Raw genomic sequence first — 14343 nt, forward strand, 5'->3', positions numbered from 1 at the left:
CCATCTTCTGTCAATGATGGTAAATGCAATAATAATAATAATAATAACATAATACATATGTAATAATAATAATACATAATAATAAACAGTTACTATTATTATTATTATTATTATTATTATTATTATTATTATGACAGCAGAGCCGCGATGGCCAAGTCGGCTAGAGCAGCAGTTTCGGACTTCACAGAGGTCTGTGGCGCGGGTTCAAATCCGCAGCCAACTGGTCAGAGAGGCAGACACTGCTATCCGTGTAGACACCCCAGGATTTTGTATCTAATCAAGGGAAAGGTTTGCTTAAAAGCAAATGGGTGTTACAGACTAATACACACACAAACAAAGCCACTCCAACATCTAAAAACATAACAGACACCTCACACGTCTCGAACTGTCGACCTAACCGTGCAACAACTTCTCGCTGCTGGGAGAACGGGCGCTGGTGACTAGTACAATACATGTACATACGCTACCGGGATCTAAGCGATGACAGGCAGGGCAGCCGAACGAGATTACGGTCTACCCCAAAGCCAAATCAAAGTCCTTCAAAAGAAGGCATCGTGCTTACCCCATACAAAATGGGAAAAAAGCACGTTAAAGGAAGAAGATTATTATTACGACAGCATAAACTATCATTGACAGAAGATGGGTGCACAAAGTCATGGCGAAATTCATAACACTTTGTTCATGCATTCCTTCCCTGACTTTCCTCCAATTTTTCCCTTCAGAGACGCACCAATTTCTCCTCCCCCTTTCATCACGAAGGTCTAGCCTGCAATAATGACTTCGAAATATTCTGACGGGACTTTTTATCCCGCCATAAATAAATAAGCCTTTTTTCGCTCAGCCTTTCAGGCAGCCAGGATACGGCTCTATTAACTGACCTTGAGCTAGAAAGAGAATTTCGCTGGAGAGAGAGAGAGAGAGAGAGAGAGAGAGAGCAAAATATTCATAAACTAATATCAAATACCCATTTCCATCATCTCTAGAAGATTAAGAAGTTCAATTTTGTACAATGAAGGATATTGACAATGAGTAATAAATAATTCACATTACCACTTGTTTTCTAGTTATGAAAGTCTGAATGATACGAAAAAAAACCTAGGAAAAATCTTTCAGTGCATAAACGCTTCGAAATATTCGGGGTCCTATAACAGAAACGTAAAAACACAGATCGCGGGCTTTCTTTTCTCTCTTTTTCAAATATCCATTCAAATTTCAAAATGACGGGAATATTCCCCAAATGACAAATGAATATGCCTGACTATTCTCAGAAAGTCTAGTCTGGATCACCTTTGCCTTTGAATGGCAGAAATAAAAGCCATTCACTACTAATGACCATTTACGCTCATGAAACAGATACCGTCTGTTGTGCGTTAGGTATTGTTTTATAGTTAAAATATTGTTGTTTGGTATGCATTTCAAATGACAAATACCACTGAATTACAATTAAGAAATTATGATACAAGTAAATTTTTTAAATATAATTAAATAAAATAAATAGCAAAGGAAATAAAAATGTCATCAAAACATATGAAATTTTATTCTTATTTTTTTTATCTATAAGTCTCCCTCTCCTCTCCACAGAATGAAGTCGCCTTTTATACTCAACTAGTAAAAAATGCGCGGCAGTTTCTTCGGCGCAATCGAGTTTTATGTACAGCGTATAATGCTACGGCCCATGAAATTTCACCCACGGCCCGGTGGTGGCGTGTGTTGTTGGCACCTACAGCGGTGCCAGACCCACGGTCATGGCTAACTTTAACCTTAAATAAAATAAAAAAACTACTGAGTCTAGAGGGCTGCAATTTGGCAGGTTTAATGACTGGATGGTGGATGATCAACATAGCAATTTGCAACCCTCTAGACTCAGTAGTTTTTAAGATCAGAGGGCGGACAGGAAAAGGTGCGGACGGACCGACAAATATCCATCTCAATAGTTTTCTGTTACAGAAAACTAAAAATGGACAGACATCTGAGGACATCTATTGGCCAAGGAAAGAAACATTTAATAAACTAAGAAAGTTAATAACTAATTGGTAACTAATTCGCGCAAGAGTTAATATTAAAAACTACAATTTCATAAACTACAAAAGTTAATAACGAATTGGCAGCTAATTCGTGAAAGAGTCAATATTATAAACTATAGATTCGTTTATTAAGAAAACCTGTAAAAATTGAAAGTTCTTAAGCAACACAAAAGCGATACCCATTCTAAAATCAAAATCTGGTACATATATAGTAAATCATCAAAGACGTATTACAAAGAAAGCTTACAACGAATGACAATAATTTTCATAACTCTTTGCCGGTAAGACTAAGCAAATTTGAAAAATAGAAATACCAGCACTGGATATATGAAAGGAATTCCAGTTCCAAGTGTTGGCAAATAGTGAATATATTACGTCAATACCCTTCTGAATTGAATTGAATTGAATATAGAATTTAGGCCAAAGGCCAAGCACTGGGACCTATGGGGTAATTCAGCGCTGAGACGGAAATTGACAGTAAGAGGTTTGAAAGGTGTAACTGGAGGAAAACCTCGCAGTTGCACTGTGAATCAGTTGTTAGAAGAGGGTGGGAAGTAAGATGGAAGAAAGAGAATATGAAAGGAGGTACAGTAAAAGGAACGAAAGGGGTTGCAGCTAGGAGCCGCAGGCATGCTGCAAAGAACCTTAAGCAATGCCTGCAGTGCACCACATGAGGTGCACTGACGGCACTATCCCCCTACGGAGCATACCCTTATGTATCATTGAAAATTTACTCAGAATCCTCTTAAGGTACTTAGTCTTTTGAAGATTTCATGGTCGGCTGCTATGCAAGTCCAGACTAAAAATAAAGTACCGCTAAATGAGGTTGCTACGAAACTTGAAAATGAATACAAAAAAATTATGTGTAGACAAATATCACGAAAGTCTTTTTACAACATATATATCACTGCTAGTTTAGTATGTATGATATAAAGTGTTAAATGTTAATATCATATGATTTTGGACGTTTCCATGGTAGGCTATCGTGAGTGAAAATAGGTCCCAAGTAACATAACTAACGATAGCTTTCACATTTTATTAAACTTACGATTTACGGCAAATATATAAATATCCTAGAATACTTCAGCTCTGTATAAGAATTTTTATTACCCAATGACATTAAAAATAAGCCTCAGCGCACCACCATCTACTAAAAGAAAAAAAAATTTAGCCTACAAAAATCGCAACTGCATAAATGCTCAGTTTCCCTTGACAAAAAGCAAAGTAGAAATTAGTGTTGGCAGAGTAATAATGCCCTTCCTCGTTATTTCACAGTTCTGATGTAAACTTGAAATGTGCCTCAGAAGTTATACAGTTGCGGGTCTCACAAATATATTGCAAATAAGGGCGGCGTGCTTTTATAGCCAAAGTTGCAGAACCAGTTTCCACACTCGCGTGAGACACATGGAAATTATCACCATTGTCCCGTGTCTGTTGTGACCCAATCTAAATTTGCAAAAGAATCTTGGAAGGGGAAATTATAGCTCTGCTGCATAATAATAATAATAATAATAATAATAATAATAATAATAATAATAATAATAATGTTGGATAATTCGTCATGATTTATTGCAGGCACGAGCAAATAACAGAAATGTATTATTATTATTATTATTATTATTATTATTATTATTATTATTATTATTATTATTATTATTATTATTCAAATTTCAAATGTTCAAATATCAAATTCTTTATTTCTACATCAAAATCCACATACAAATAAAAACTACAGTATAATTACAAAAGTATAAGTAAATTTATATTATTATTATTATTATTATTATTATTATTATTATTATTATTATTATTATTATTATTATTATTATAAACACAAAGAAACTATCACTGTCAGACCATCCATGTGTAAATTTTATCTAGAAATTCGTAGCACTCTGTCAAAGCACTCTTTCCCCTAACTTCCCTCTTATTCTTTTCCTTCCACATGCACCTAGCAATCCCCCTCTACCCCTTCCTTTCCCTCCACCCCCTCCCCCCCCTTCCCATTTCATCAGTGCGTTTGTCCCTGCTATTATGATTCAAGTAGAATATTCTGTCGTGGTTTTTTTATTCCTCTATACATAAATAAGCAATTCTTTTTCCTCTTCAACTTTCATGCTATGATACAGCTTTGTTAAACTGAACTGAAGTTTGAGAGAGAGAGAGAGAGAGAGAGAGAGAGAGAGAGAGAGAGAGAGAGAGAGAGAGAGAGAGGGGGAAGTGCGACCTGTAAATGTGAAAAATTATTTTTTTAAGATTTAGTAAAACTCCATTTCCATTATTCTGAAAAACAGTAAGAGGTACGATTCTGTACAGTGGTGCACATTGCATTTTTGTCTTTCGTCATGCAGAATAAATTATTCACGTCACCATTTCTCTTCTAGTTTTGAAAGTTTAAATGATACGGGAATAATTCAAGTGTATAAATGCTTTCATGGATATATATATATTTTTTTTTCTGGAGGGGGAGAGGCTGGGGCTTTTTAACATACAACAATATTCCATAATGAGAAGAATACCTATATTTTTCCTAAACTACGACTAGTAAATACCAAACCTCACCCACCCCCACCCCCATTTCTGAACTGCACTCTGACTACACCTATTGGTTCATTTTTTGTTTTCATTTATTTCATTTATTTACTATTTTTATTTATTTAATTATTTTTATTCATTTTACAATCCAGAGAAACTGGATACCTTCATTCAGTTATATTCAGGCGAGCGTGCTCACATCTCTTTTTATGGGGTGAAATTAAAGTCAGTAGCTATTGTAGAATATTCTGGTTGATTTAAACTAATTTAATTTTATGGTATGATGTGGCGTTTTACCATTAAGATATCTTTATTTTCAAAGGGCTACATAATTAATGAAATATCAGGTTATAATGTCTAATGCACAGGAACCGTCCTCCCCTGCACCTCGTAATGGAATCGTCCTTATTACTCGACTAAGTAAACCTAACGCCATCTGACGACCAAGAAGAGAAATATTTCATAAATGAAGAGTGTTAACGAGAAAGGCTACTTGCAACTAATTTTAGAAGTCAAAATAAAACAAGTAAAAATGCGCTGAAGTTTCTTCAGCGCAATCGAGTTTTCTGTACAGCTGCTATAGCTTATAATCAAGGCCACCGAAAATAGATCTATCTTTCGGTGGTCTCGGTATAATGCTGTATGAGCCACGGCCCATGAAACTTTAACCACGACCTGGTGGTGGCCTATCTTATATCGTTGCCAGAAGCACGATTATCGCTAATTTTAACCTTAAATAAAATAAAAACTACTAAGCCTAGAGGACTGCATTTTGGTATGTTTGATGATTGGAGGCTGGATGATCAACATACTAATCTGCAGCCCTCAAGCCTCAATGGTTTTTAAGATCTGAGGACGAACAGATAAAATGCGAACAGAAAAAAGTGCGGACGGACAGACAAAGCCATCACAACAGTTTTCTTTTACAGAAAACTAAAACCAATTAACTTTTTTATTAAGATAACCTGCATAAAATAACATATCTAATACTTCACAAAAGTGTAATTCTGATATTAGGACCATGTGTATCAGTGGCCAGTCACTACAGACTTTCGTTAGGAATAAAACCTCACATCAGATGGCGGTAACTTGCATTAGTCACTTTATAGGTAGGCGTGACAAACTGAGGAGAGATTGATTGATTAATTGTGGGTTATCTGGCGTCACAACTACCAGGGTCACCGACGCCGAATTGAGGAGAGAAAGAAATAGAAATACCAATATAGAAGGTAAGGAGGAAATTTTTTTAAAGTACGGAATTCGTGTGTCAAGTGCAGGAAAATCTTTAGGACAATAACTAATAAGTACCACTGAAAACGTTCTCATCATTTTTAAGTTTCATTTACTTGTTATACTTTATCTCCTGCAAGGTGATACAAGATCTATATTTACGAGTGCGTAATATACGTCTTGAAAGCATAAAATAGGTCAGTATAACATTACATGACGCCAAAAATTTTGAAAATAACTTTTATAATGATCTTATCATTGCTACTTTACTCTTTATCTAATGAAGTGTTAGTAACCTTGAATGCGTCAGGACGTTTGTAGGTTGGTTATCCTGAGTGACAAATGACACCAGGCAATATAATCAATTATTCATTCTGAATTCTGTTACTGTTATTGTATTTAATTGAACTCCAGATTTGCAATCAAGTTTTCTGTACAGCCGCTACAGCGTATAATCAAGGCCACCGAAAAATTTAGTCTATCTTTCGGTGGTCTCGTTATAAGGCTGTATGAGCCGCGGCCCATGAAACTTTAATTACGGCCTGGTGGTGGCCTATCCTATATCGCTGCCAGAAGCACGGTTATGGTTAACTTTAACCTTAAATAAAAATAAAAACTCTTGAGGCTACAGGACTGCAATTTGGTATGTTTGATGACTGGAGGGTGGATAATCAACATACCAATTTGCTGCCCTCTGGATCTGAGGGCGGACAGAAAATGTGCGGACTGAAAAAAGTGCGGACAGAATAGAATGCGGACGGACAGACAAAGCCGGCACAATAGTTTTATTTTACAGAAAACTAAAAAGGATACCACTGTACTGTCCAGTCTTCTTGAAGACATATATCAGTGTATTTCTGTTATCCGGTGAGGTCAAATGACGCAAAAATCGGCCTTGGGAGAGGAAGAACATCGTCCCTCGTCATTCCCGAGTCCTGATGCAAGCGTAAAATGTCCCTCAGAAGTTATATTACACAGAGTCGAGTCTCGCCAAGTCATTGCAAATAAGGTCTGTAGTTTTTACGGCCAAAGTTGCGGAGCCAGTCCCCGCCTTCGTATGATACCCCAGGAAGTTACCGTGACTGGCCCCTTTCTGCCGTAACCTTGACTAAATTCGCGAAATATTTTTCGAAAGAGTATTTTGTTAAGAGGCTTATATTTTGAACTGGGGTATGCGAAAAGCCACAACAAAGTTAATGGCACTTTGTTCAGTTTATTATTATTATTATTATTATTATTATTATTATTATTATTATTATTATTATTATTATTATGATTACTGGAATTAAAGGTCTACACTATATCCACGCAAATCATAAAAAGGCTTGTCACATCATCGAGCTCCAGGTGAGATCGCGTAATTATTATTATTATTATTATTATTATTATTATTATTATTATTATTATTATTATTATTATTATTCAGAAGAAGAAGAAGATCAATGTTCGACGATAAATGTCCAGTCATGACGAAATTTGCAATGCTTTGGGAAAGCATTTTTTTTATACATTTCCTTCACTTCTTTTTAGTTTTTCATAAATAAAAAAACTTTTTCTTAATTTCTGACTTTTATACCAGGATGCAACTCTGCAGAGAGAGAGAGAGAGAGAGAGAGAGAGAGAGAGAGAGAGAGAGAGAGAGAGAGAGCATTATTTAAATTCACTTACTATCTCTTAGATGACTGACTACGGAACACAAAATAAAACGGTTGATGCTAATGGCATCATTTACATGCAAATGGTTCCAAATGAACCTTCGACGAACCTATTTTTTTTTTTCTAAAGTCCGTCCTTCTTTGAGATCATAATAATTTTACATTTGTGTCAACAATCCAGTAATACTGTCAGGCAAAATGGAGGTATGAATCTCTCCTTTTTGTGTTTATTGTGTTTAGGAGAGGCAAGGATGAGGAATTTACAGATTCTGATAATGCTCTAGACTGAAAAAACCTCAAGGCCTAAGTCTTTTCTTAATGTATATTGTGTTTACGTGTGGCAGGAATGAGAAAATTACTAATACTGATATGTTTAGATTGAATACGCCTTAAGGCCTAATTCTTTTCTTAATGTTTATTGTATTTAAGTGAGGCAAGGACGAGAAAATTATAAATATTGATATGTTTAGACTGAATACGCCTTCAAGCCTGAAGGAGGTCTATAGAGCGTCCAAGGTACAGATGAATTCCGCGATCCGTGCAAAGTTTAAAGTGCTTCTAATGAGCTTTTCCTGAAGGTTTTCGAAGCACCTGACGATCAGATGAAAATGTGAAAACCATTTTATTATTTTAGTTTTTCCTAATCATTTCCTATACGTTCCACCTACTATATATAAACGCCAGCATAGCCTATTATGAGGAGTCAGACTAATGGAGAAACACATCCACCGTCATGTATGGGTACAAATATATTTAAAAAAATAAATCTGGACGAGAGCTTTCGGGAATCTGTTCGATTCCCCTTTTTCAATCTGGCGCGGTGATGGAAAAATACTGACAGTGCAAAAATTCACAGTAATATTATTAAGAATTTTTGCACAGCATGATGAACAAGGAAATGAACGATAAAATCCATCATAATTTTTTCGTTCAAATCAAAAGATTTACACGGAACTTTCAGTGGGTGTTGTATGGAGTCTCAGAGAATGAACTCTTTGTAAATATCACTCTTAAATAATAATAATAATAATAATAATAATAATAATAATAATAATAATAATAATAATAATAATAATAATAATAATTTTTTTTCTCGATATTATTCAATTTACAGTGTTTCTTTAGCGGTTTCTCCTTGTTTATAAAAATTAGAAAATGATACCCATAAAAGAATAATGTCGGGTAATGTGGAAAGATCCATTTTTTTACACTCCCGCAGGTTTAATATTTTTATTATCTATGTTTATTCACTAAATATTTTCTGTCCAGATGACAGAAAAGAAAGCATAAAACATTCTTCGGTTTGGAAAGAATTGACAAATATGAGGCCTCAAACTTGACCCTTTAGGATAGGTAAAGAAACTATCTGCTAAGAGTTGTCCATTCTCTCTCTCTCTCTCTCTCTCTCTCTCTCTCTCTCTCTCTCTCTCTCTCTCTCTCTTAGCTTTCCTGTGCGCATGATTACATTTAATTCATATACACTTGCTACAGTTCTTCTCTTAATAACGGTTAATTCGCACTAATTACTAGTTACATCAGGATCCAAATCTAGAGCATCCCTTCATCAGAAAAAAAAACTGCTATTTTTCCATCTTAAGTTCGTTTTATGCAAATCGCATCTGCTATCCTAAATTCAGTTCTTTTATGGAATAAAATTTCGAGTCTAATCTCTTTCAAGTCAGCTGGAATACCTTGCATTTTTTAACTGATAACTTGAAACTTCTGGCTCAAAAGATGTTTCATAAACACGAAAGGGAAAAAAATAAAGAAGAAGAAGAAGAAGAAGAAGAAGAAGAAGAAGAAGAAGAAGAAGAAGAAGAAGAAGAAGAAGAAGTAAAACGTACGAACGACTCGTAAGCATTCCAATTTTTTCTCCTAAAAGACGGAATGTTGCAGTTCATCTCGGCAATGGCCTCATTCGAGAGAGAGAGAGAGAGAGAGAGAGAGAGAGAGAGAGAGAGAGAGAGAGAGAGAGAGAACAATGCATCCTTCAGACTTACTCGGGCTCAGAAATGAAACAGAAATATTTGCAACACGGGAAGTCTAGGAAGATTCCTTGTCTTGTTCCTCCCAGCTTTCCAGATCTTCCCAGGGGGAATATCCTCTTTCTCCACACTTCTTCCCTCTTTAAGATGGGACATGGCGAAAGGGGAGGAAAAGACAGAGAGATACAAAACAATCAGAGATAAGGGAAAAATGATGAAAGTGGAAAAATAGCACGTTGTGGGTTTCAGAAGGAAATATAAACTGCTGAGAACATTTAATTTTTTTTTATTTCATTCTATTTCAATTTTTTCATTGATTCAATTCCTATTCTATTTTGTTACGCCAGACACCAGTCTTTTCAAGGCTTGTTATTTAAGAAAATAAAAAACTATTGAACTTCCAAAATGTTGGCCGTTTTACCACAGATGCAAAGCAAAATAACAAGATAAATATTTATATTTCGTCCATAAAGACTACAAAGAAACTACTGAATTTTCATATTTTCATTTACTTTAAAGTTTAAATTAATAAATTTACCCATAATATTTATGGAATATAATGGCCATTAAATTATATACGAAAGAAGAATACATTCATTTAAGTTATTAAAAAAATATATACCTGGCATCTTGTTGCCTGTCATATCAGAATATTTTTCTTTACATTAAACATTAATAATTTTTCAATGAAACTTTTCATGCTTCGAGTAATATTCGTTATAACTTTATTTTTAATAGTTGCCCGGAAGTATTCTTCTACAAAAACAAAAATTAATAAACAGAGTAAAAGCAATAAAAACTCCTTCAGGAGATATTCATCAGAACATGATTAAGGCAATATCCAATTTCATGCATCGGGAAAAATAATTAAATACAGGCTGTTATTAAACAACTGTCGTTTCGAAATAGCTTGAGGAATCAGTGACCGAATTGTACGTATTTCGTTGTTACACAAACAAAGACGAAGAAAAAAAAGTAAAAAAATGCGCCGTAGTGTCTTCGGCGCAATCGAGTTTTCTGTACAGCGTATAACCAAGGCTACCGAAAATAGCTCTATCTTTCGGTGGTCTCGGTATAATACTGTATCAGCCGCGGCCAATGAAACTTTAACCACGGCCCGGCGGTGGCCTGGCCTATATCGTTGCCAGAAGTACGATGATGGCTAACTTTAACCTTAAATAAAAAAAAAAAACTACTGAGGCTAGAAGGCTGAAATTTGGTATGTTTGATGACTGGAGGATGGATGATCAACGTACCATATTGCAGCCCTGTAGCCTCAGTAGTTTTTAAGATCTGAGGGCCGACAGAAAAAAGTGCGGATAGAAAAGGTGCTTACGGACAGACAAAGCCGGCACAATAGTTTTCTTCTCAGAAAACTAAAATCATGAAATTTATATTCCTTTATATTGGATGAGGTGATATCCAGCGAAAGAAAGAAGAGAGAGAGAGAGAGAGAGAGAGAGAGAGAGAGAGAGAGAGAGAGAGAGAGAGAGCTCAAAAACCAACGATTTACTGACAGGTACAAAATTCACTGCTTCCTCGTTCCGTTCAAGAACCGACCACTGGTCCATCAATTTGTGAGCCGCGTGCGCTAACACTGCGTCACAAGAGAGACAGAGAGAGAGAGTGGGAGAGAGAGAGAGAGAGAGAGCATGACGTAAGCAGCAAAACAATGCTGTCTCCAGACAATACAAAGACGGAGAAATGAGGCAGAAATATTAGCAACGCTGGAGGTCTGGAACCCACTACCCCTGGTCAACCGGGAGCTCCCCCAACGCCCCCTCCCCAACTCAAACTCCGAAAAAAATTAGGAAATTGAAATTTTATAAAAAAAAAAAAAATCAAACTGATTTCATATGTGACTAACATTTACAGATAAACAAAGAGTAAAATTTTAGATTGTCAATTATAAAATACAGTTAAATAATAATGTGACTGTGAAACCACAAACTTTCGTGCTGTCCTCGCCATTATATTCTGTAACAGCACTTCCACACTCACAAACACATAAAAAATAAATAAATATAATTATTCAGTAAACTCCTACAGCCTCTGAATTTCTGTTCTCTTTGTGGCACTTTTTTTTACAGTTAAACGGTAAGAAAACCCTGGCTTTATTAAATCAAATCGTAATTCTCAAAGTTATCACAAAAATGATTATATAATAGTTACGTTGCCTAACTCAGCCTTTCAAGTCTGTTACATAAAGACTCGGAATAAAAGAATGAAGTAAACTGTTAATGGAGAGAAAAACCTAACAGATTATTTCCGTTTGTCTTTTTCACTTTCCTGTACAAAGGACCACCAGTATCGAAATAGCATTTTAGCCTTGATTTTCACCCTGATTATAGTGCCAATCATTTATTTACCTAATTCTTAAGCACGCCATTAATGAAAACTAGAAAGAGGGAAAATATCATTAACATAAACTTTTCGTAGCAATGCCTTAATGAGTTTATCATTCACCTGTCTATGCAAAGATCAAGAGACTTTCGTTAGAGATATATTCAGTGATATCGTTTCGGATTGCAATGGTTTTAAAACCATCTTTTTATCCTTTTGAAAAACGCTTCTTTTCATTGACTTGAAAACTTTTCATCCACAGGACTTTAAAAACTTCTTTTCATCCAGGGGACTTTGAAAACTTCTTTTCATCTGCAGGACTTTAAAAACTTCTTTTCATTCGGAGCAATTTGAAAACTTCTTTTCATCCAGAGGACTTTGAAAACTTCTTTTTATCCAGAGGACTTTGAAAACTTATTTTCATCCAGGGAACTTTGGAAACTTCTTTTCATCCAGAGGTCTTTGAAAACTTATTTTCATCCAGAGGACTTCGAAAACTTATTTTCATCCACAGGACTTTAAAACTTCTTGTCATCCAGAGGACTCTGAAAACTTCTTTTAATCCAGAGGAATTTGAACATCTCTCTTCAACCAGAGGACTTTGAAATCCTCTTTTCATCCAGAGGACCTTGAAACTTTCTTTTCATCCACACGGCTTTGAAAACTTCTCTTCACCCAGAGGACTTTGAAAACTTCTTTCATCCACAGGACTTTGAAGACTTCTTTCCATCCGGAGGTCTTTGAAGACTTCTTTTCATCCGGAGGACTTTGAAAACTTCTTTTCATCCACAGGACTTTGAACACTTCTTTTCATTCAGAGGACTTTGAAAACTTCTTTCATCCACAGACTTTGAAATCCTCTTTTTTCATCAGGATCTTAAAACTTTTTTGAAACTTTCTTTTCATCCAGAGGACTTTGAAAACTTCTATTCATCGAAAAATTATTTCGAACTAAAAACATATTATCTAAAAAGAAGAAAAGACCCAGACACTACGAAAAGGCAATATCTTCTTGGAAAATGCAGGTAGGACAAGCTTTTATTGTCTCCAGACTGAAGGTTCTTTTTTTTTTTTTGGCCTGAACAATGGTCTCGTCCAGGTAAAAAAAAAAAAAAAACTTTAAAAAATAAATAAAAATCGAAAAGTAACGTTAGCACCAAAACAATGCTGCCCCCGGAGAGTGCGGAAGCGGAGGAACGAGAGAGAAATATCAGCTACGCCGGAATTTGGCCTCTTCCGAGAATTGGTAGGTCCTTACCTGCATTCCCACACCTATCCCCCCTATCCCTCACCTCTTCCCCACTCAGGTATCCCTGAAAAAAGTGTGGTAACCTTGAGATAAAAAAAAATCCACCGTAAACAAATCCTTAGTTTCTTTAAAAAATTGAAATTCTGAAGTGACTCATTGAACGAAGCCTTAATTTTAACAAATGGAATCTTTTTTTTATTCAATTCTGGAGTGACGAATTGCCAAGTCTTGCCTCTTGCTTAGAAACGATAATCGAACTGGGTCTGACCAATATCTGGATGGGTGACCAGTGACCTCCCGTGACCACTTATGTGGACATGGGTTTGGATCAGCATTTCATTCCAAAGATCAATACTTAAAAAGGCTGCAACAACTACAGGGGACTTGTATAAGCAGCAACAATGACGTTTAGCCTATGCAAGGAAAGCCAAGATTAATGAACTTTTTTTTGTATGTATCGTTTTATTCAAAGACATTCTTACAAAGCGTATGGACTAATCTGAATATCTTATTCTTAATCACTTCCTTATCGAGGAACGCCATTACGGAATAAGAGCCCGTGCTAGCACACATTGGCTTAATCTTAAAACATGAATGATTCCGGTTAAATTTCTTGCAGTTTGTATTCAGTACATTTATTGCTAGGACTAATTTATTCATCTGATTATCCTCTATTTACTTTTAATATTTCTCTTTGCCATACTTTTCTACTACCGGTACTAATCCCACTCCCCTTATAGAGAGAGAGAGAGAGAGAGAGAGAGAGAGAGAGAGAGAGAGAGAGAGAGAGAGAGAGAGAGAGAGAGAGACGGAACTGAAACACATTTTCACATCTATAAATTGAAATTTTCTAAGCAAAACACAGAAAGAGAGAGAGAGAGAGAGAGAGAGAGATGGGGATAAACTGAAACACATTTTCACATCTATCAATTGAATTTTTTTAAGGAAGTGAGAGAGAGAGAGAGAGAGAGAGAGAGAGAGAGAGAGAGAGAGAGAGAGAAGCACATTTTCACATCTATAAAGAGAGAGCAAGAGAGAGAGAGGGGGGGATATAAAAAGGTAAAAAGGAAAATCTTTAGGACGAAAGTTTAGAAAATAACGGGGCCCGTCCAGATGATCGTTGTGTAACATTAATTGTCATTTTCCGAAAGAGATATTTTTTGACCAGAAATAAATAAAAACTTCGTTCAGTTGAAGAATGGAAAATTGTCTCGAAAGTTTGATCATAATTTCCTCCTGAAGTAAATAAATCAGTGGAAATGGAAGAATAAAAGGAAGAAAAGATTAAATAAAAACATCAAGCAACTACTAAATATTATTAA

The sequence above is a fragment of the Macrobrachium rosenbergii genome, chromosome 15 (genome assembly GCF_040412425.1).
Source record: "Macrobrachium rosenbergii isolate ZJJX-2024 chromosome 15, ASM4041242v1, whole genome shotgun sequence".
Lineage (NCBI taxonomy): Eukaryota > Metazoa > Arthropoda > Malacostraca > Decapoda > Palaemonidae > Macrobrachium > Macrobrachium rosenbergii.